The sequence below is a fragment of the Plecotus auritus genome, assembly GCF_963455305.1.
Source record: "Plecotus auritus genome assembly, chromosome: 11".
Classification (NCBI taxonomy): domain Eukaryota; kingdom Metazoa; phylum Chordata; class Mammalia; order Chiroptera; family Vespertilionidae; genus Plecotus; species Plecotus auritus.
In genome coordinates, this window is record NC_137777.1 from 43,184,338 (window position 1) to 43,209,416 (window position 25,079).

Sequence of the window (25,079 nt, forward strand, 5' to 3'; positions counted from 1 at the left end):
TGGTTCTGCCCTTGAAGCTGCAGACTCCTAGGGAGAGTATGTTACGTTCAAGTGTTGGCCTCCCACCACTCCTTTGCCCCCCAATTTGGGTTCTGTCCTCCCCAGTGTAGTGGAGCTTGCCTAGCCATTGGGGACCTCCTAGTTAACATCTCTATGGTTCTTGTCCTGCTGGAGGCAGCTGGGAATTTGATACCTGTGAGCATGTATCTCCCTTGGCTTCTGTAAAACCCGTATGCCTCTCCTCTGCCTCTTCTTCACTCACCACTTCAGCTGGCTCATGTCCTGTATAGATTTCTCCTTATCCCTTTCCAGTCTCCTTAATTTTAGGCTATCATTTGTGTTCTAGACATTAGCTTCACGGTACCAGAATTTTGTATAATTGCTGGATACCTGCTGGCTTACCTTGTACAATTAGGCACTCCTGTCCTCGGCACGAAGAGTCTGATTTAGAACTAGTCTAATGCCAGTGTAAAGCATCAGCTGGGCCTTATTTAAGTCTCAAGGGCAGTGCTTTGGTTTCTTCCACTGACTTGTCCCTTGTGGCTCTCTGCCTGCTCTTCCCAGTGGGCAGGGCTCCACGGAGACTTAGCGTGTGTCCAATGATGGGGCTCACAGAGGGTTTCAGGAAAAGTTCTAACAACGAGAAGGTATGACAGACTAAAGGGAGGCTTAAAGGAGGTGGTCAGCTTGAAGACACAGAGTGGGTTGCAGGTCTGTACTGAAGACCTGGCACCTGAAACCAAACACAGCATGTGTGTGTATATATGTGCATATGTGTACATGTGTTTATGATTACTTACTGGGTTAGATTTGGAGACACAGAGAAGCAAGGCTCAGACCTTGCTCTTAAGACTATAAAACATCTCTAAAGAGGTAAGAGATAAAAAAAAAGACAATGAAAGTACATGGGTGACCACTATAGGTAGCAAGTAAGTGTCAAGAGTCCTAAGAGTTCAGAGGACAGAGTGGTTTTGTGGGCTGCTGGTTGAAGCTGTTTTGGGGGATCAAGGGCATATTGTTTAGCTTTGGGATAAAGTGGAAGGGGAATCTTTCCAGGCATCTGTAAAGGAGTGGTCTTCAGTTAAGAGACAGAAGGAATGAAGGAGTCCGCCTCTGTGACTTAGAGGAGACTTCTTGGAAAAGAGCTCCCTGGGATCTGGGGAAACAAGATGACAAGCTCCTTTCTCTCGTGGTACACTGAAAATCAGAATGCTTTATTCTGAGGCTAGGAAGATACTGGGGCAACTCAGTATTTGAAATAGCACAACTTGGGGGTGGCAAGGGAACATGAAAGTATATTTGGGAGTGTTGGTATTGAGATGGTAAGAGTTGTGAAAACTGACGGGCTGACCTTTCTCTGAAGAGCTGACTAAAGAAGGGAGGCACACAACACTGCGGAAAGCACTGCTAAGGAGTACACAGCCACCAAACGATGATGGCGGAAGGACAGAAAAAGGAAACCAATTTGTAGGCAGTAAAAGAAATGCCAGTTCTAGCTGGGGGAGGAATGGTTCCCAGGGCTCTGGAAAGGGACATGAAACAATAGCCAGTAATAGAAGAGGCTTTCTTCTAACTGAGTGACATGGGGGATGCTCTGTCCTTGCCAAGGGTTGCAGTCTCAGCCCACGTGTCACCGCAACAGCACACCTCAAAGCCCTCGTTGGGTTCTTTTGCACTGATTTCATTCCAGATAACGCTTCAGTTCTTCTTCCTTTCCTTACACATGCCCTCACCCTTTGTCATCTCTTGCATTTCACTACTACTTTCACATGGCAAGCACTTAAAAATTAAAAAAAAAAAATTAAATTGATTTTAGAGAGGAAGGGACAGGAAGAGAGAGAGAGCTAGAAACATCAATGATGAGAGAGAATCATTGATCCGCTGCCTCCTGCATGCTCCACACTGTGGATCAAGCCCATAACCCCGGGCATGTGCCTGGACCTGGAATCGAACTATGACCTCCTGGTTCATAGGTCAACACTCAACCACTGAGCCACACCGGGCGGGCATAAAAATCACTTTTTAAAGCTCCCTGAGAAGTAGGCACAGCCCATGGGGCAGTCTGCTCAGGTGCAGGAAGGAGGGCACTCGGCAGATAGCCTCCAGCAGCTGCCACTTCAGCTCAGCCCGTGTTCACGTCAAGGCCAAGCTCTCCCAGGACATCCTCTACGGATAAGAGGCAAATTGTGCATCGTGAAGCCTCCAACACAAAAAAGGAACCAGGGCACTTGGTAGGTCTCTTGGGTTCTTGAAGCGACACATACCACACTTCCTAGTAGAAGCTGCTCCAGCCTGTACACTGAGTGACATGGAAGATGGGCTGCCCCCTCTGAGAGGGTTCAGAGCAGGAAGGCCTTCGCAGGAGGCCTGGGCTGTGTTGTAAGCAGCCCTGCCTCTTGGGCCCTGTGATCGGGCAGATTCGTTGGTGTTGGTGTCTGGTGTCCGGGGTGAGAAAAGATACAATATGGAGATTATGGCAAGCCCTAGTGGAGAATCACACTGAAGGTCTAGGGCAGGGGTGGGCAAACTTTTTGACTCGAGGGCCACAATGGGTTCTTAAACTGGACCAGAGGGCCGGAACAAAAGCATGGATGGAGTGTTTGTGTGAACTAATATCAATTCAAAGTAAAGGAGCGGAGGGGAGAGCAAGAGAACCAGAAAGAACAGCTGGATCCGGCCCGCGGGCCGTAGTTTGCCCAAGGCTGGTCTAGGGGGATCTGAAGCAAGGCCATGTCATTTGCAAAAGAGAATGTTGTAGCTTTTGAGAAGCAGTTCCTGGTAAGTTACTTGACCTTGATAGAAAGGGAATGCTTGACCAAAGGACACCAAGTGACATTCATCTAGAATTTCCCATTATGAGCTGGATCTCCTTGAACCTGCCCAGGCAGAGACAGATCTAGAAGCAGTCTATTGTGAGATGGACACAGTAGGTCCAGGATCAAGCTGGTTAGGACCAGAGGGCATGAGTAAGCTGCAAGAACTGGTCTCACCAGTACCCTTTCCACAGCTCTCACTATGGGAAGATGAGGTCCTATAAACCCAGCTGAAGGAGGGACAAAAGCCTGCATTAGGTTTATAGATGGACAGGCTCAGGAGCCAAATGAAGCTGCAAATGAATGGAGGCTGCATTACAGCCACCTGGGGGGAAGTCCTTCCAGGGGCTAGAGCTGTGAGTGGTGAACCTGGTCATCTATTTTGTGTGAAAGGGGCCTGAGGTGGGAATATATGTACATTTCTGGACAATCGTCAACAGCCTGGCCACCTGGTCAGGGGCCTGGAAGGGACTGGACTGGAAGACTAGAGATGTGACGCTCTAGGCTAGGAACATGTGGATGAATATTCAGTGATGTGCAGTATGTGTGGAGTTTTGCACTACATGTCAATGGCTTCCATGGAAGAGGCAAACCCAAGCAGATGACAGGACTCTGCCAGGCGATGGCAGCCATCCTTCCTCATCAGCCAACCCCAGCCCTAAAACAAGGGCCACACGAACCTGTGGCCTTGGTGGCGGAGATGGAGGTTCTACAGGGCCCAACAGGAAGGGCTCCCAGTTATCAAGGCCGATTAAGCTACTGCTGCCTCTGTCCCACCTGCCAGCACTAGAAACTGCTCCTGGAGAACACCAATCATCCACTTGGCGGCAGGGTGACCACGTGCGGCCCCTTCCAGCCTGGACTAGCCAGTGTTCACCTGGTCTGGGTATAGGTTCACCTTCTCTGCCCACAGAGCCTCAGTCTTTGTCACCGCTGTCCAGGAGCTATGGCATGCCTGATCCACAGGTTTAGAATTCCACACAACAAAGCGTCCGACCAGGCGACCCACTTCACAGTGAAGGAGGTGCCAAAGTGAGCCCTGACCATGGGTCTTATTACAGCCTGCACCCCACATCCCTCTATATCTATGAGAAGCTGGCCTTGCCGAATGAGGAAACGAATGGTCTCCCGAAGGCACAGGTTGCAGGTAATAATCTGCAAACAGAGTGAGTGTGGCCTTCAGGATGCAGTACATTCACTAAATCAGACTTCTTGGTAGCATGATATTCCAAGTAGGAAGAACATATGGGCCTGGGAACTGACTGGTGGAAGTGAGATTACCCCACTTACCATCACATCCAAATGACTTCCTCAGCATCTTTATCCTTTCTATCCCCGCAGCTCTGCACTCTGCAGGCTTCCCAGTGGATCTCACTCTTGCAAGAGGACAAAGTGAGAGTCCTGTTGACCTGCAAATTCTGGCTGCTGCCTGGCAGTTCCATTGACTCCTTGAGCCCAGGGATCAGCAGATGAGAAGAGGCATCACCATACTGGCAGGAAGAGTTGACCCTGCAGGAAGAGGACAATGGGGACAGAAAGGAAGATGTGTAGAACCCAGCTGATCCATTGCATGCTTCCTGGTTCTCCTCAGATCCCTTGTAGCGTAGGGTGAGGGGAATGCAGAATGCATAGAAGAAGAGGGAGAAGATAAGCATTTGTAGCCCCATGACCAACTGCAGAGACAGGGCTCCTAGTTGTCTTATTAACTTTCCTTTTCTAAGCTTTCCCTCAAGAAGACAGGTTGATGGCCTGACCGGTGTGGCTCAATGGTTGAGCATCAACCTATGAAACAGGAGGTCAGGGTTTGATTCCTGGTCGGGGCACATTTCTCAGGTTGCAGACTCGATCCCCAGTAGGGGGTGTGCAGGAGGCAGCCAATCAGTGATTCTCTGTCATCATTGATGTTTCTATCTCTCTCTCCCTCTCCATTCCTCTTTGAAGTCAATAAAAATATATTTTAAAAAATAAGGAAGAAGAGAGGTCAATGGGAACTGCTCCCCAATGTGTGGACAAGGCAATGCCTGCAGTGGAAGGGGGGACTCTGTAGGCCATGGCTGCACATGCTCAGAGCTTCCTTCAAGAGAACCTGCTGTGAGGAGGGCGAGAGATGAACAGGCTCGAGCTGCTGCACCTCTGGTCCTGGCAGGGTTTGTGCTGAGGCCACGCGCCTCCTAGCCTATCTCCAGCCAACTGCTGGGCACCCTGGAGCTGGGCCATGCCTCCTCCGACAGGCTGCTGTGTTCTGTGCTCCCCGCTGACTTGTCTGAAGCTTATTCAGGATGAACTGCGGTCTGAGGTTCTGCCACTCCCCCACCCCACCCCCTTCCTTCCTGCTTCCTTTCGCAGGTTTCAGACCTGCCTCCTGACCAAGAGGCTCTCCCTACCATTCCTGCTTCTTCTGACGTTTATCTTTTGAATGTGTTCTCCCCGTAACTCTTTGGCATATCGAATGTTGTCCTGGCAGCTGCTTTTTGGAGACCCTGAGCTGAGATGCCCAGTGACCTTTTCAAAACACGCACATACGTACACACACTCACACACACTTTTGCAGGCGGGACTTGGTCAGAGAGATGAAAATCTTTTCAGAACTTCATAAAACCAAATTGAAATTCAGATTTCATGATTCTCAAAAATGAAAGAGGAAACTATACACTGATACGAAAAAATCCCCAAGATCTATTGGCTGGGAAAAAAGCAAGATCCAGACCAGTATATGTGGCATGCTGTATGTGAATGTATGTAAAAATCTGTAAAGATACGAATAATAAATAAATAGGGCAGGGGGGCAATGCTCACTAAAGAGCATTTTGAGTTGTTTTTATTTTAAGCCTAAAATTGTACTGTTTATTAATAACTAAGTTGAAATGTCAATCTTTAGCATCTTAGCATGTACTTTCATTTTTCTATTTATACAGCACCTCGTTCATCACTATCATTTGGTACAAACAGCCGCACACAGCTAGTACCATTTACATACTAAATTCACAGCACAAATGAAAACACTGCGGGAGGATTATGCAGTTAGACACACATTGGAAACTCACTGGTTCAGACCCTGAATTGCATTGAATGGAGAGGGAGATAGATGTTTCTGGGTTTAATAATTAGTACATATTAGTAATATTTGTGCATATGAAGAGGCATTTCGGAGCTTTTAGGGTACCTAAAGTATTTCTCTTTGTGCTTCCTAATATTTGAGTTAGTGGATAAGTATTTTTAATTTTAATTTTTTTCAATTACAGTTGGTAATTTAATATTATATTAGTGTCAGGTATATAACATAGTGGTTAAATGTTACTATTTTAAAAATCAATACTTTACATGTGATTGAATAGAGCTGCCAGTTGGCATAGGATTCAGTAATATAGGGACAGCAGTGAGTGGACCTCATGATATTTAGACACTTGAATGCTGTGTGCCCTGATTGGACGAGGACTGTCTGGGTAATCCAGATGGCATGAATGATTTTGGACTCACCAAATGATGGTTTCAGCGACTGCCTGCCTGGGATGGAGTGGACATTCAGCAACCGTCCACTGTACACCAGTGTGCCAGTCCTGCCCTGTTTGCTGCTTTGAAAAATTTTGCTATTTCTAAAAAGAGGTATGCACTACATTTCCTCTTCAATGCTGCAGACTGGGCCCAGTTATGCCTCATTTCCACACCTCACATCCGTATTAGGTTTCCTCTGGGACAGAGACTTCTTCAACGCGCAGGCAAGCATCCCTCAGTGAGTGTTTTCAAAAGATGCTTGCCCAGCCTTGCTGGTGTGGCTCAGTGGATTGAGCATCGCCCCATGGACCAAGAGGTTGTGGGTTCAATCCCCAGTAGGGGGCATACAGGAGGCAGCTGATCAATGTGTCTCTGTCATCTATGTTTCTATCTCTCACTCCCTCTCTGAAATAAAAATATATATATTAAAAATTAAAGATGCTTCTCTAGCTACACCCTCACTTAAAAACATCTCTGAGTGAGGCTCCATCACATAGGTTCTAGCAGCCTCCCCAGCGACCCCAAGGTGTTTCTCTGGCGAAGAATCATTTCTGTAGGGCAAGTTCTAAGAGTCCCCTGTGACAGTCACTGGGGACACTTGCTAACTATCCACGTGTCCAGGTTACTCCCTTGGTGAATTCTTACTCATTGAGTGTGAGTTGAGGCTCAGGAATCTTGTGGGTTTTTAACAAATCCTTGCCCAAGGATATGTTTTTATTGATTTTAGAGAAAGGTGGTGGTGGGGGGGCGGGCAGAGAGAGAAACATCAATGGGTTGCCTCCCATGCACCTTGACCACGGATGGAACCTGAAACCTAGGTGTGTGCCCTGACCAGGAATAAAACCTGCAACCTTTTATTGTATGGACAACATCCCAATCACCTGAGCCACCTGGCCAGGGCTCAGGAGTTTTGTTTTTAATAACAACTTTTGAGTGTTCTTATGTGGACTACTTTAGAGTCCAGAAATTGACAAAATAAATTCAAAGTTGCCTCATACTAGTGATCCTAATATGAATTCATTTCTCTTGCATGAATTCTCTCTCAAAGTTCTTGGATAATTATAAATAGCTAGAGGCCCGGTGCACGACATTCGTGAACTGGGGGGAGGGGGATCCCTCAGCCTGGCCTGTGCCCTCTTGCAATCCAGGACCCCTTGGCGGACATCCCCCAAGGGGTCCTTAGCACTGCTGCGGAAGTGGAAGAGGCTCTCGTCACCACCGCTGTGCTTGCCAGCTATGAACCTGGCTTCTGGCTGAGCAGCGCTCCCCCTGTGGGAGCGCACTGACCACCAAGGGGCAGGTCCTGTGTTGAGCATCTGCCCCCTAGTGGTCAGTGCACATCATAACGACCAGTTGTTCCACTATTTGGTTGATTTGCATATTAGGGTTTTATTATATAGGATGTTCTCATCATTTAAAAAGCATAATTCAAAAGCACTACATAAGAGCATGCCTACTAAGAATGAGTCTACAACAGATAGTGATACTTACAAAATAAAACAAGCCATTAAGGGGTGGCCTTGAAATCTACACCTTAACAAAAATCTGATAACTCTAGACAAGCTGGTGGACATGTAAGGTCTCTATTCCTTGCCCAAGTTCTCTGGAGCGTGGACTCAGGGAAGTGTGCTGTCTTTAGGATCTCTGGCCTTGAGAGGTCTGTCCCCTTTCTCCAGGGCACAGGGCCTGGGCTAAGCTGGGAGGAGCTTAGTGTTACCACACAGCAAGGTGTCCAAAATCCCAGCTCCTATAACTTCCAGATAGTTTAGAATTGTAACCTGATCCTGCTGGCAAACTCCGCATGGCCCTGGACTGGCAGGCACTGTGGCAGCAGGCACACGGGCCTATCCCCTGCTCCTGATTATGGGCACCTGCATTGACTGGCATCTCTGCCCATCATTCCTGGGGACCTAGAGCAGCATTAAGACAGGAGGGGCTTAGGTTTGAACACACAGGAAGGGAATGTGTCCTCCCCTTCCATATAAAAAAATAATAATTATGTCAGATAGATGAAAAAAAATATTTCTTTTCTATTATTTTTGAGCAAATGGTTTGTTGACTATTGAATCACATATATCTTATGAGCTCCTCTGTCCAAGTAAAAGCTGAATTTTGCTAAAACATCTATAGCCTTTATGGGCACTTTCATACTGATTATAGTGTATATTTTGTCTTTGATTTGTGTCTTTGAGACTGTGTACAAGGACTGTTTCAGTTGGTGGCTCTCTTCTATCTCAAAGGCCATATGTTACTTTTCCCCAAGATATGTCATTCTTTTGGGTTGTTTCATGTTAATGAAACCCATTAATTAAAAGACTTTAACATGTTAGAAAAAGTCTGACCCCTCCTTACGGCTATTTTAGTGATGTGAATGTAACCCTCAGGTTTTCCATGTGTTCATTTACTCCGTGTAGATACAGTAGATGTCTCCTGAATAGAAGGCCTCTAACGGGTATGGAGTCATTAATCACCTGCCCCCATTGGGTTGGGGAGGATATATACTAAATCAACATATCATTGAAATTTTCTGTGCTATATAAGCAAAAGTACTGCTATAAAATAATATCAAGGGACATTTTCATTTTTATTTCAGGGTCAAGAAACGCATCTCCATCCACTCATCCATCCATCCATCCATCCATCCATCCATCCATCCATCCTTCCAACCGATATTGCTCAGATGCCTCTGTAATAGAATGACATTTAAGCTGATCTCTGAAGGCTGAGTAGGAGATATTTGGGAAAGTAAATAGGAGATCAGCTGGAGATGAGGAAACGGAGAGATGCTAGTGGAAGGGAGGCAGGGACCAGGCCTGTGCACTCCAAGAGCTCAGGAAGGAATGATGACTCTTCAGTCACTCTCCGCATGGCTGGGGTAGGGCAGAGACGGGAAAAGAGGAAGAAGCGTAGCTTTGGAAAGAAAATATGAAAGGCTGCTAAGTGCCAGCCTCTCCTACTGATTCTGACACCCCCTCCCCCCGAAGCAAGATGTGAGCCCCCTGCTACAGAACGGTGGTTTTCAAACTTGAGAAATGTTTTTTAAGGAAAACAAAAATTTTGTCCAGACCTCTCTCCCATGGTTATTTAATTAATTTTGATTTAATTTGAATATACAATCATTGTTTATGTGTAGTTAAATATGTAAACTATAAAATAAGGTCTACCTCCCTATGCTTATTTACAACATAAACCCAACATAAATTGAAAACAAGTAATACTGAAATTAACAACCTGATTTTTTTTTTTAAACGTGACAGATGACGTTTGGATGGAATGAAATCTCTGCTTGCATTTTAAAAAGTCACGGCGCTGTCCACAGAGGCGCAGCTTCCCTGCTTCAGCACAGCCGATGCCTCGAGGACTCCTCTGTGGATGGATTAGGAAGCCTTTCCTTGGACAGCGAGCTGGCACCATTTGGCTATTGCTTGATGGAGATGCATCATCTAAATAATAGGTCTGCCTCTCTCCTCAGGAGTCAGAAACAAAGGAGAAAGAACCAGTGCCAAGTCGGCCTCCACATCAACACAGGAGAGCCCTGAAACCAGGTCACCGTCCATGGAGATGGAAAACCCTGGAAAGAATTACCAGACTCCTTACAGGGGTCCTCAAACTTTTTAAACAGGGGGCCAGTTCACTGTCCCTCAGACCGTTGGAGGGCCGGACTATAGTTTAAAAAAAAACTATGAACAAATTCCTATGCGCACTGCGGGCCCGGGACGAGTCGGCTGCTAAGCAGGACAGACAGCGGCACCCGGCGGGCCGGATAAATGTCCTCGGCGGGCCGCATGTGGCCCGTGGGCCGTAGTTTGAGGACCCCTGCTAGAACATGTGGGAAAACCTCCATGGGTGCAGGGACTTCTGTTTGGACAACAGCTCTACATGTGAGAGTGGATTATTCCTAGAGGAGAAAAGGGAAGCTGTAGAACCATGGGGACAGGGTACATCGTCCCTTCTCTCATTCTGAAAAGGCATTCTTGGAATGGAAGGTTTGGGAGGGTCAAGAGGGATCACTAAGATTTGAGTGTAAGCAGAGACCAACTAGGGTGTGGTCACAAGTCCCTGTGGTTCCTGCTTCTGGGACTCAGGACAGACGAGATGACAAAGAGGCCACTGAGCGGTGTCTGCCTCCCTGGCCATGTGGCTGAGAAAGGCTTACAGCACCCCAGGCCTCAAACCAGCCCTCTGGAGTGTGGGCGGAAAACACCGGGGCCCTGGAGAGCTGAGCCCTGCCCGCAGGCTCGGAGCGAACAGCTCCCAGAGAAGTGTGAGCCGGCCTCTGTGAAACCCAGACTGCCCCACAGTTTGTGTAATTTACCAAGTGCACAGAGCGGCCGGGAAGAGAAACGCGCATTTCCTAACAAGACAGAAAACTATGCCGTCTATAATTGTGAGGTGACCCTAACTTATGCAAAATGTCAACTGAAGGTACGTGTTACTGTTCCAAAGTGTCCCACATCTTCCTGTCCACCTACAAGGTCCACTACTTCAGGGAGAAGGGCGGAGAAGGAACAGAGGAGTAAACTTGAAGTTTCCAACTTGCAAGAAAAATTTTTCCTTGGGGAGAAACGATACACAAGAGATCCAGGCAAACATGTGTAAGACTCAGGCTCTGCTGGCAGGAATAAAAGGATGTGTGAGGTTCCCGAAAGCCACGAGTTGGAGAATCGAACAGAGAGTTTGCTCTGTGAACCACAGATTGGAAAGAATGTGGTTTAGGATATCAAAGCGGCTGGGAGAGATTGATGGGGGAGAACAATTCCCAGACATATTCCCAGGTATACTGAGGATCTGAGGGGAGAGGAGTCACATATTCCATTTTCGTCCCGGACATATGAGGACAGAGATAGAAGCAGCCTCATCAGATAACTGGAAGGAACACAGGTCAGCCATGTCAGGACAGAGGGACGTGTGGGGTACGGAGGCAGACAGGGCCTGAGACGGCCATGCAGTGGGCCCTGACACGCTGCCCTGTCCCCTCTGGATCCGGCCCTCGTGCCCGCAGCAGCTGTGAGTATTGGCATCGGCAGCAGGGCTTAGCCGAAGAAGGCCCCCTTGCCCAAGGCCAGGTGAACTCCGGGGCGGCCCACGTCCAAGGGCTGGTGCGCTGCAGGGATACAAAGTCTATGCCCCTTGTTCGCCTGGAACAACTGGGAAAGCCTCCCAGCTCCAGAGCAACCTGTGCAATCAGCTGCTCCGCGGCTGCCCGGCAGGTCTAACCTCACCCGCGCCCCTCACTCCCTTCCAGGTGTTGTTCCCAAGAACGTCTGCCAGTAAATGTTTTACAGGCAAATCTTAACGTCGGTTTCCTGGGGAACCTGAGCTACGACAGGCCTCCTGGGTCTCCCTCGCTCTGGGGTTGGGGGTTGGAGTCTGGAGGAAACCCCGAGATGGGTTCTGCTGACTTCACATAGATGAGAATCACGAGCTGGCGGGCAGCCCGTGGGTTGCATGGTGTGGTGAGAAGTAAGGCTTCTAGTGGATGTCACAAAGGCCAGGATAGATGACGTGGCTGAATTTCAGAGGACTAGTGAGAGCCATGACTGAGTCAGCATTGGTGGGAGGGGCGAATGGATAGCCATGCGCTGACCATGCCTGACCATGCCGGAAGGGCCAGCCACAGGCGACCTCAGATATGAACCCTTTGGCACATGCAGAAGGGCCAGAGGTCAAGCCTCCAAAATCTAGCTGGGCAAGACACCCGGGGATGCCAGTGAGGACCAGAGGCTGTTGTCACCCAGATGTCCCCATCCTGAGGGCAGGTGAACACTGAGCCCACTAGATCCACATCCCACCATCCCACCCACCACCAGAGGGAGGAGGGGCAGACTTAATGTTGACCCCAAAGAGATCTCTACTAGATGGAAGGTGGCTCAGTTACTATGAAAGGAACAAAATGAAGAGTTTCTCCACCATCCGTGGAAATGGATGCAGAAATATGCAACTACGAAGAGGGAGGAAAGACAAAATCACAGACCAGTTGGGGCAAAAAAAAGCCATGTATGTGATACATATTTATAGATATCACTTTCTTAACTCTAAGAACCGGGCCTTGTCCTAAGGGCTTTTATTTAGGTAGTTTTGTAGTTTATAGACTTTTAGGTGAAAATTTGCCAAGCTGCCAGGTAGCTGACAGCTCACATCAAACACCACCCTGGTTACTGAAAAGTATTTCCCCAGCAGGCAGCCAGAAACATCCCGATCGGAAGCACAGTCCTGTGCCTTGTCACTTGAAGAGGAACAGACAGGCCGGCGATGAGCCACAATGGAGTGGGGTGAGGTTCCTTCTGCTTCTGTTCTAACTGCGCTTGCACACAGTTTTCTCATGTCATTCTCACAAGCACCCTTTGAGGGCTCACTGTGATCTTCCTACGTTTAGAGAGGACATGGAGACCACAGAGGCCCCAGGCTGGGCCATGGCTGCGCAGGAATTCAGAGCCCGGCGGCTGGCTCCAGAGCCTCGCCTGCTGCCTCTGCGACCCACTGCGACCCACAGCGACCCACTGTGATCCACTGTGCCCCACTGCGACCCACTGTGATCCACTGCGATATACTGTGACCCACTGCGACCCACTGTGACCCACTGCGACCCACTGCGACCCACTGCAACCCACTGCGACCCACTGCGATCCACTGCGACCCACTGCGACCCACTGCGATCCACTGCGACCCACTGCGACTCACTGCGACCCACTGCGACCCACTGCGACCCACTGCCTCCCTACATCTGCTCCGTGCACATTGCAAATGGCATTTGTGTCAGGGGGCTTGAGATCTGAAGAGCCATTTTGCCAAGCTCCCGTGTTGCCGAGGGCGGACGATCACCCAGGTGGGCGCAGACATGGAGGGAATAGGAGCCATGGTGACTGATGGGTAATGAGCAGGGGTCGTTGGCAAAGCCAGAATCACTCCCATGTGGTGTATCCTGGAATGCACGTGTCAGCAGTTATGTGTCTAAAGTCTTCATTTGGAAGATCTGTATACACTGACTGTCCAGGAGCTGTCACCAGTGTCCTGTATCACTGTGTCCTTAGTAGGACTCTCTGTGGCTGGTCACTGAGTCCCTTTCATGTCACAAAAGAGGAATGTCTTAGTAAGGGACAAAGGCAAGTCAGACATCTCCCAATACCAGGCAGTGGAAAACTCAACATTTGCCAAATTTCCAAGCTATGATGATCAGTCAGGCTGTTTTTCCCTCCTTTATCCACGCTTTGTCTCCTTCGCAAAGTCACCATCCATTGCCATGTATGTTAATAGTGGGATGCTCATTTCAAATCCAGGACTGCAGAATGTAAAGCATTTCATGCCAACAGCAGATCGATTTGAGAATACTTAAGAACTGCTCATTTTAACTCTCCTCCTGGTAGACTCTATTTGTATCCCTGGTTCTAGCCTTGCAGACTTGGAGGGGGTGGTGAAAGATGAACGGGCAGTGCTCAGCCACCAGGGGAGAAAAACGTCATCCAGCCCCCAGAATAGCAACAGCAATAAATATGGTCATGGAGCTCTTCTGCTGAGGCCGAAGCGACAGACAGGATCACATTTGTGGCACCCAACGGGCCTCCTGGCTGCGGGGGCTGGCTCAGGGGCCTGGAGGAAACACGCATAAAGTTGATGCTGACAGAGCTGTGACTTAGTGAGCAAAGGAAGAGGGGTGGGGGTCCAAGATCTCCTCGCAGAGCTGGGGGTGTTCGGCACCCTTCTGGCCACGGGAGCGCGTCCTAAATCAGCGTTGGGGACAGCTGGCTCCTGAGAGCTGAGCCGAGAACTTCCCTGCACGTCTGCCTGAGAACTTGCTGTGAGTTGCAGCTGCCACAGCCATCAAGGCACATGTGCAGTGAGGAAGGTGAACGAGAGGCTCCCGCGGTCACCGGTTATTTAAGGAGGGCCCTTCGGATTTCAGTCCCTCCGTGAGCAGAAGCAGCACCTTTGCTCTGGGAGGCCTGGACGAAGGGGCATCTTTCTCCCTTCAAAACTCCTCACGTCTCCTTTGCAGACCAAGCCATCAGACCCTTAACCGTTTCTGGGGCCCCTGGGGCTCCTTCGTTGGTCGTTTTTCCTGTATATTTCAGTTTCATCTACGATATGGCCGCGTCTCTGGATGGTGGCGGTTGTAGCATATTTACATTCTTTTGCCACTTGCAATAGGCAGGACTGAGCTACCACATCTGCGTAACTCGTACAGAGCAGTCGTCATTCAGGATGAAACGTTTTTAAGCTAATACAGTGGTTCTCAACCTTTCTAATGTCGCGACCCTTTAATACAGTTCCTCATGTTGTGGTGACCCCCAGCCATAAAATTATTTTCGTTGCTACTTCATAACTGTAATTTTGCTACTGTTAATGAATTGTAATGTAAATATCTGTGCTTTCCGATGGTCTTAGGCTCTACAGCAGCGGTTGAGAACCACTAGCAGGGTCACCTAAGACCATTGGAAAACACAGATATTTACATTACAATTCATAACAGTTGCAAAATTACAGTTATGAAGTAGCAACAAAATTAATTTTATGGTTGGGGGTCACCACAACATGAGGAACTGTATTAAAGGGTCGCGGCATTAGAAAGGTTGAGAACCACTGATAATACATCATTTTCCCCTTGTGTTTTAAAAATCAAAATATCACCTGAATGTGACTAGTTTCCCTTTTCCTGTTAAACATCTCTACTGTAAAAGAAGAGAATCCTATATAATAAAGAGCTAATATGCTAATTAGACCAGATGGTGGAATGACCTTCCAGAATGACCCGTGGGCCGCACCTTCTGCAGAGGGCGGTGTGGTCCCGGCGCCTCCACAGAGGTGGGACGGGGCGCGACCATGGTGTCTCAACCTCCCACAGCCCCTCCCCCAGCCAGCCCAGCCCCGATCAGCCTCCCCTCCCCCAGTGGGCAGGGGGCAGGGACAGTGCTAAGGAGCAGTGAGCCTGGCTTCTGGTTGAGCAGTCCCCCCCTCCCCGCCCCTCCTGCTGCCGGCTTAGGCCTGCTTCCCACGGAGAGCAGGCCTAAGCCGTCAGTCGGACAACCCCCAAGGGCTCCCGGACTGCAAGAGGGCGCAGGCTGAACTGAGGGACTCCCCCCACCGAGTGCACAATTTTCGTGCACCAGGCCTCTAGTTTCTTATAAAGCCACATTCCTTCTCTCTGTGACCTTGGTGGATCACGGGTCTCTCCAACCAGTCCTCAATGCTATGCAGGAAGTCACTGGGAACAGGGTCATGGTGGCCACATGTCGCCCATTTAACATGCACAGATTCAGTTCCATGCTTTCATTGGTCTCAGTTCCATGCTTAGGACTGAAATGAATCTTTTCTCTATGAACCACAACTTTGCTTTCATTTGAAAAGGGGAGTCTGTAAAGAATGAAAGCAAATGTTGCTGTAGACTTTGGTATCTGTGTAAAAGTTAGCACTCTCTTCTACTGTCACTCTTATCTTCCCTTCTTTAGGATCTTATTAAGACCAACAAGATAAAGGAAGTAGGTTTTATTGCACCAGCTCTCACGTTCCTTCTCCAGTCGTCCCTGGTGACTTTGGGTGGTTAAGAAAAAAACCAAACCATTCCAGTGCGTTGCAATTAGTGCCAAAGGAACACAGATGACTCTTCAGTGCCCAGGACTTGCGGCTGCCCAGAACCTTATCTTGTCCTATTTATACATCCACAAAGCAAAAGCCTCCTTAGAGGAACCTTTGCAATGTTAGCATTTTCTTTCTGTAAAACTTATGTCTCTGAGTTTTTATGCCATTTTTCTCATGTGGCCAGAGACAATGCAGGCATAAATTAACCTCTCCACTTATTATTTAGTGCCTAAAAGATAAGTACCCAATGCTTTTAAACCCATGGAAAGATTCCTTTAAAGATAAAAAGAAAAGACTCCCTCAATCGTTTATTGGGAAATAGGAAGAAAAAGTTGCCTTCCACTGTGAGGATGGCGTTCTGTGCTTATGATAAAGGATGAATCATAGACAAGCACATTTAAATTAGTAAGAAAGCACTCAACTTTAGGAAATATAGCTGATGAAAAACTGTAATTTCAGACCTTAGCGTTAGGTATCTTATATGGAATATACTTTTTCCAAGATTGCATCTAAATATCCTGGAGGCTTTTATAGTTGCAACCATTCATAAACAGACCTCTTCATTATTGTTACATTAATGAAAGAGGCCTTAGCGATATTATTCATACTAAAAGCCCAATGCACGAAATGCGTGCAAGGGACTCGGCCCCCGCCGCCGCTGTGGCTGCCTCTGCCTCGGCTCCCGCCACAGTGGCTTCGTCCAGAAGGCCATCCGGAAGGACGTCCGATCTAGTTAGAATGTTACCCTTTTATTATTATGGATACCAGGAGAGCACACTGGGAAAGGACTCCTCTTTTTTTCTCCCTGACTTCTCTTGCCTTCATATTCTAAGTGAGATTTGCTTACTATTAACATAATCACCAAACGTTCTTGTAGTGATCTACTCCAGTGGGTACACCATGAAGTCCAGGAATGAACCTGAATGCAGCTATGAGTAGTATCTAAGTATTTTTATCAGTTATTTCTTTCTATAGAAATATTTGATTTCCACCTACTACTGATTATTTCATATGTATTTTTGAAGTAGAAATGGCTAAAATTCACATGACATCATTAGAACTGCCAAAATGAAGTGCCGAAGTCCAGCCAGCCTGGCAGCCACGCTCCTCTGACGATAGGGCATGTTGTATTAATAGTTACCATTTACCCAGAGTGTTAAAAAAATACACATTATTTTTACTGTTCTATAGTTATCTTTTATAATTGTTATTATACCTTGTGCTAAACATTGTGTAAGATGCCTATCATTTAAAATATCATGATTAATCCTCAATACGGTTGACCCTTGAGCAACACAGGTTTGAACTGTGTGCGTCTACTTATACTCAGTTTTTTTTTCTTTCCAATACAGTTGACCTTCTGCATCCACAGGTTTGGCATCCATGGATTCAACCAATGGAGCATGGAAACTAATATTTTTCGTCTGTGGTTAAAAATCTCCAGATGTGGAGAGTGGACTGTATGCATTAGTTAACTTTTTTGGGAGTCAAAAGTTATATGTGGATTTTTTTTGTTAATCCTCACCCAAGGACATTTTTTCCATTGATTTTTAGAGAGAGTGGAAGGGAGGAAGGAAGGAAAGGGTGAGAGAGAGAGAGAGAGAGAGAGACAGAGAGAGAGGGAGAAAGAGACATAAATGTGAGAGAGACACATCGATTGGTTGCCTTCCCCACATGCCCTGACCAGGGCCAGGGATTGAACCTGCAATCCAGGTACATGCCCTTGTCTGGAATTAAACCTGTGACCCTTCAGTGCAAAAGGCCAGCTCTCTAACCATTGAGCACACCGGCCAGGGCTTACATGCATTTTTGATTGTCCCTAGCCCCCATGTTGTTCAAGGGTCAACTGTATATCCCAACAAAGGTGGTATGATTATTGCACCTGGTTTATAGGTGAACAAGCTGTGCCATGATAACATAGCTGGCAATCAGTGGAGCCAGTGATTGAATGCAGTTCTGACTTTTTTTTCTTTGGAGACTTAACAGACATTTTTAAAAAATATATTTTTATTGATTTCAGAGAGGAAAGGAGAGGAAGAGAGAGAGATAGAAACATCAATGATGAGAGAATCATTGATTGGCTGCCTACTGGCTGCCTACTGCCCCCCACTGGGGATTGAGCCCGCAACTGGGCATGTGCCCTTGACTGGAATCGAACCTGGGACCTTTCAGTCCACAGGCCGACACTCTATCGACTGAGCCAAACCATCTAGGGCTTAACAGACATTTGTAAGAGCAGTGTTTGGATCCACAGCATAATTTAGTGGATGGTACAGTGAGTTCCCATACCCCCTACCCCTACATTCATGGCTTCCTCTACTATCATCATCCCACACAAAGTGGTACATTTGTTTCAACTGATGAACCTACAGCATACATCATAATCACCCAAAGTCCATAGTTTAAAATAAGGTCCACTCTTGTACATTTATGTGTTTTGACAAATGTATAATTCCATGTATCTACCATTGTAGTATCACATACAGTAGTTTAACTGCCCTAAAAATCCTCTCTGCTTGCCCAGCCAGCGTGGCTCAGTGGTTGAGCATGGACCTATGAACCAGGAGGTCACAGTTCGATTCCCTGCTCAAGGCACATATCCGGGTTGCGGGCTCCATCCCCAGAAGAGGGCGTGCAAGAGGCAGCTGATCAATGATTCTCTCTCATCATTGATGTTTCTATCTCTCTCTCCCTCTCCCTTTGTCTCTGAAATCAATAAAACTATATTTTAAGAAAATCCTCTGTGCTCTGACTGTTCATCATTCCTTCCCACAATCCCTGGCAACCGCTGATCTTTTTATTGCCCTCAGTTCTGTCTTCTCCAGAATGTCTTATTGTTGGAATCATACACCATGTAGCCTATTCAGATGGACTTCTTTCACCAAGTAACATGAATGCAGCTCTGACTTTGGAGCCTGAGCCATGTCAATGCTAAGTGAATGGTAATGCTAAGTTAACGTGGAGAAATTGTCCAGTGAAGTATCAATGCCAGGCACTGCTCTCATACAGTGACATGATCCACGGGACTGCGTCATTGTGTCCAAATCCATAATTGTAAAGTCAATAAACTGAAGAGAAGTCAGACTGTGATGTAATACATAAATAGTAGAAGGCTCCAGAGTTGGCCTAGATCTGTCTCAGGCGAGTAGCGGGCCACGTGGAAGCTGTGGGATGCAGTGGATGCATAGAATTTGGAGCTAGAAGTCTGGTGCATTGGTTCCTATCTACCAATACTTAGAAGGGTAGTTGGCTTCATATCTCAGTGCTGATTCCTTATCTTGCAAAGGGGATAGATGGAAAAATCAAATGACTATTGTTTTTAAAGCATTTGCAGACTTTTAGTAGGAAATTAGGTATTATTAGGGGAATGTTGGCACAAATTTGTAATAAGTATTGGTTTAGTTTTAGGAGGATATTTTCCCCACTCTGTTCCTCTCACTTTTTCTTTCTTTCTACAAATCCTAAACAAGTTGGGCAAAAAATTCCTGAAGTAAAAACAATTAGAGACTTGAGGAATAGGTAACATTTGCATGCGACTAGTGAAATCTGAGCTGATGGCTCTGTGATTGTCCCTCACAGACTGAGGCTGGCTCTTGCAGTGGTAAGAACATGACCTCTAAACTAGTCTTCTGGGGTGAAGTCCAGGTTTTGATACTTAATGACAACAGTGTGAGTTTGGGAAATTTCCTGTCTCTTCTGTGTCTCAATATCCTCATTTATAAAATGGGTATAATCATCCCTGCCTTAAGAGATTTTGCATGTGTTAAATAAAATCCTATATAATAAAAGCCTAATATGCTAAGTGTCCGGTGGTCTGGTCGTCCATTCAACCAATCAAAGCATAATATGCTAATGATATGCTAAGGCTGCTCAACTGATCGCTATAATGTGCACTGACCACCAGGGGGCAGACGCTCTGACCCATAGGTTAGCTTGCTGCTGGGGTCCTGCTGATCGGGACTGAGCAAGACAGGCCAGACATGCCCTGGAGCCCTCCCGCAGTCCCTCCCCAGCCGCCCTGATCATGCACTGGTGGGGTCCCTCAGCCTGGCCTGCACCCTCTTGCAATCTGGGACCCCTTGGGGGATGTTGGAGAGCCAGTTTTGGCCCAATCCTGCAGGCCAGGCCGAGGGACCCCACTGGTGCATGAATTCGTGCACTGGGCCTCTAATATCTATATAAATTCCTCCAAATGACTCCTGGCACACACTAAACACTCCCCCCCCCCCCAAAAAAAAAAAGTAGCAACCCTGTCATGCAAGTGCATCTTTGAATTGCTTACTGGTCGATAGTCAAGTGTTTTCTCTGAAAGGACACCATTCCTCACAGTACAGATGATGGGAGGGTGGCCAACATGTGAAACCCTCTCTGACAGAAACACAACGTGAATTCTCTACTAGAAAATAAAGAATTTCATGCATTATTTACATTAGCAGTCATTCTTTGAGAAAAGAGAAAGTTAATCAAATTATTCTAAGTCTACAGAGCTTCCTGAATTAATATGGTGCACTTGGTAGTATGCATGATTATTTGCTCTGGGATGCAAGAAAGACCAGAGGAAACATTTTAGAGTGTCAGAAGCAAGTCTGGGCTATTCTAAGGTCATGGAGGCTTTCTCTTAGAAGCCCACAGTGGGTAATCTACAGTTTTTGAGGGAAAAGTGGAGGAGTCTTGGCATCTTGAGTCTATATACTGGTGGCTTGGCACCAAGCTTTTTTTTTTTTTTTAACCAGGCTGTTTTATGAAAATGGTTCCAGATTATCTAACCTTTTCCCCCAGCTACCATAAGTCAGCCTTTGAGTTTCATACACCATTCTGCTCCTGAGGTTTCATAGATAGGGCAAACTAGGGACTGAGAATTGGGATGATTCATCAATTCTATACTAAATCGGCAATTCTCAAGCTTAATATGCATCAGAAAAATTGATGGACATTTTTTCCCCATCCGTTTAAAAAACTGGAGAGCCTTGTAAAACACCAGTTGCTTGGCTCTGCCTCCAAATTTTCTGATTCAGTAAGATGTAACAAGTTCCTGGTTGCTGTTGTTTGTCCAGGGGCCACACTTTGAAAACCACTGCTGATAAATCAAACATAGGAGTCAAATTGATTAGGGCTCCGGTCAACCAGCTAGAACCATCACAACTCTTTCACCAAATTAATGTATGCAGGTGAGCCATGATTAAATAATACTTTGAGTTTTGAAGATGCTCAAGAATATCAGATAGTAAGAATTCATATTTGAGATAAAAATTCTAAAAAATAATTTCTAAATATCCCCTTTATTTTCTTTTTTATGCATACATATTCCATTTACAAAGCATTTGCAATTCTTTGTAGGCATAGGTCAGGACGGAACAGGCAAAGTCTGGTGCTTGGTTAGTATTAATGTTGCTACTCTCGGGAGAAAGTGGAAATTCTATTTTTTTAAACATATACTAGTATATAAAATATTTTTTCCAATTTTGAAAATTTTGATTTTGAACTAGATAGCTTAATTAGTTAAATATATTCTTTAGAGACTAGAGATGTTTCTGTATTCTAATTGTCAGGAAAGAAAATATCAGGGGATTGATTTTTCTTTAAAAAATAGAGACCTCTTGTGGTCATTCATAAAAGTACTTTAAAAAACAGAAACCTAGAGTGTTCCAATTTGTCAAAAGGTTTCAAGATATTTGACTTTGTTGCAATACATTACAAAATTATATCTAACTCATAATACCTTTAAAATATATGGGAAGATCAGTAATGGGATTTTAGGACTTTACATAACAGTAACTTTTATAAATATATACATCAGTCAGCCATAACAGTTCTAGATTGTAATTTAAAATCTGATTGAAGCAAAAGACATAAAGGAAAGTGAACAAATCCTAATTGTCTAATTCAAAGACATTTCCTGAACTGGATCTCTCTGTGTAGCCAGTATGCCTGATAGATTTTCTATTGTAATTTTATAGGTAAGGTGACTCAGGCTCAGAGAGGTTATGTGATCTGCTATTTCATAATATCAATCAAATCCATTTTAACTTCATTTATGTAGGAATATTTAAATGAATGAAGAATTTCAATAAATATTAATATAAAAGACAGTCAATTTACAGAGGCATAATCTTCAGCCCAGATTTGTAAATACCAAATTCTGTCAAATTTGGTATTTACAAATTCTACCAAATTCTGTCTAACCCTAACCCTAACCCTAACCCTGTACACATAGAATTTTGAGAGCAGTAGACTAAACAGGCTATACTTTATTATTATTGTTGTTAGCTGTTGATTGTCATTGTTTGCTGTGGCTGTTGTTGTTGGTGATCTACTCTTGCTCCGTTAATTAATAAGCAGTTTTAGAGCACCTTTCATGTACCAGCCATTAATTTGGATTCCTGGGGATAATACAACGAATATTGGGCCTTGACCTTATGAAGCTCTGAATCCAATGCACAAGAAAGACATATAAACAGTAGTTTCTGATACTGTAGTTTGTGCTTCAATAGAAGTATATATACCTATGTGGAGTTATTTTCAAGAAGGTGGCTATATTTTCCCCACCTTTGCTACGCCTTGCAAAACTTGAAGGTCCACAAATTTCTCTTTGGTTTTAGAGCTAGCATAGTGTAGTAGAAAATAATACCTGACTAGAAGTCAGAAAAGTCGTGTTTGAGATACGGCTTTTCCACTTATCAGGATTTTGGACCAGTCTTTTAGTCATGAAACCTTATTTTCCTCATTTATAAATTAGGGATGGTAGCTACCTCAGACTATCAGAGGGATCATATGAGACTGCAAGAAATTGGTCTGTGGTCTTTAGATGAAGTTCTACATTATACTTTGTCTATAGGGTATTATAAATATGAAACACCACTGCAATAATAAATTCATTCAGTTTTCCTGGGCTTATGTTTTTTTTTTGTTTGTTTGTTTTTGCTGCTGGGAAGATGTGCTAGAAAAAGTGCTGTGTTTGATTGTGAGCAGATAGTACTTCTTAAGTACAGTGAAGAGAATGAAAACGTTGTAAGGGTAGTGGGTATCTGAGTCATGTGGAAGGAAGCAGAAGTAAGCTTTTCAGGACAGGAAAAGGTACCAAAAGCAGATTAACATACAAACTCATTCATTCTCAGATTTACCATCATCATCAAAATAATTTACTAAACATTAAATAAAATCCATACACTCCATAGTGTGCAGGTAAATGTTTAACAACCAATTCTCTGGAAAACAAACAAACATATGATAGATAGCACTGGCTAACTGCTATAGTGTAAATACTCCTATGATGGCCAATTTCAGGCTACTAACATGACATCACTGAACAGGGAGTTAGGAAGAGATACATATCTACACACCCTTATATATGACATAAATAATTTCAAGAGTATAATAAACATTGAAAAATGATTTAGGAAGTAATTAGTTTTGAGTATTTGCTAGCTCTATTTTAAAATTATTTAAATGTAATTCAATTTTATTTCATTTTTAATATTGGCTATGCTGAATATCCAGCTTGCAAAATTCCTTGAATTTCAGCAGTCAGCTCTCATCAGCCTGTATGAGCCAGTGGTAGCCCAACACTAGATATGTTGGTAATTGCACCAGTATGGTACTAGTTATGGTAAAAGTCATCACCTCTTCTGGGAAGACTCTATGTTAGGAGTCTTTCTCTATACTACTATCGCAAGATCCTAGATATCCAAGCAATTGCCATGCTGTGTTGTAATTTCATCTCTCTCCCTCCACACTTGACTTCCTTTGGCCAGTTACTGTGACTTTTAACTCCATCTCTTCTGCATCTAGCACTGTTCCTGAAAGAGGGAAAGCTCAACAAGTGCACATTGACCTGGATCTGGGTCCTGTTCTCCAGGAGCCCACAATCTAACTTAATGTACAAAGACACACAGCAACAGAATACACGCACAATTTAGCAGAAGCTCTGAATAAACATGTGAATGGATAATAAGGTTTTTCTATTACATACAAGTGGATTTTAGTGGGAAGTATTGGAAAGGGGAGAGGGACATTATGAGATTTGTCTCTTCCAAGGCCCCCCCGCTTTTTTTTTAAACTTCAGTTGGATACCTGACTTTGTTTTCTCATAGTACCTTGTGCTTACTCTAAGACATATAGGTCTTATTTCTGTTATGGTCATCTATTTATTTGTTGTCTCTGCCATCAATCTTATATCTTGGGTGCCAGATATCAGGTCTTACATATCTTTGCATTCCAAGTGCCAGCATAATGCTTGGAATATAGGAGATACTCAGTAAATATCTGCTGAATGCATTATACAAGCATCCACAGTCATATTAGTACATTAATTTACTAGTGGTACCACATTTTAAGAGGTGTACAATAACTAGACTAGTACAAAATTATGATTCTGACCATGCCTACAAAGAGAATGTTTATAAGTCAACTGAACCTGTGAATAACATAGAGTACCTACAACATGCCAGGCTGTTTTAAGTTTTTAACATTGTATTTAGTTACTCAATTGTCATAAAAACCTTATTAGGGTAGTAAATTATCTCCACTATAAAAATGGGAAATATTGGAAAACCAGGACATGAATTCAGGTAGATCTGTTCTAAAAATTTCTGTATTTAACAACTAAGCTATTTTTCCTCACCATTGTGTATTAGTTGTTTATGATGATGATGATGATGATGGTGATGATGATAAATTAGTTTGGCCCAGCTGGCATGGCTCAGTGGTTAAGCATGGACCTGTGAACCAGGAGGTCATGGTTCAATTCCCAGTCAGGACACATGCCCAGGTTTCAGGCTCAATCCCCAGCGCCGGGCATGCAGGAGGCAACTGATCAATGGTTCTGTCTCATCATTGATATTTCTATCTCTTTCTCCCTCTCCTTTCCTCTCTGAAATAAAAAAAATATTTTAAAAAATGATAAATTAGTTTGCACGACTCCATAGTAGCTTCTTCTAATGACAACACCTAGAACTTTATCCTGTTACTTTGTCTCGCAACTGGAACTTCCCCTCTGCCAAAGGTAGGGCTTTCCCAGAGGAACTCTAAAAATCCTGGAAAATTGCTGTTTTTATATCGGAGCAACCTCTACTTCACCTCCAAAACCAACGAGTAATTTGCTACCAACATTATTCATTACCCACTTTAATAACCAGGGATTCATTTTAGGTTGTTTCCTCTAAAAAACGACTACTTGTGCCTCCCGGTGACTCCCGTGCCCCA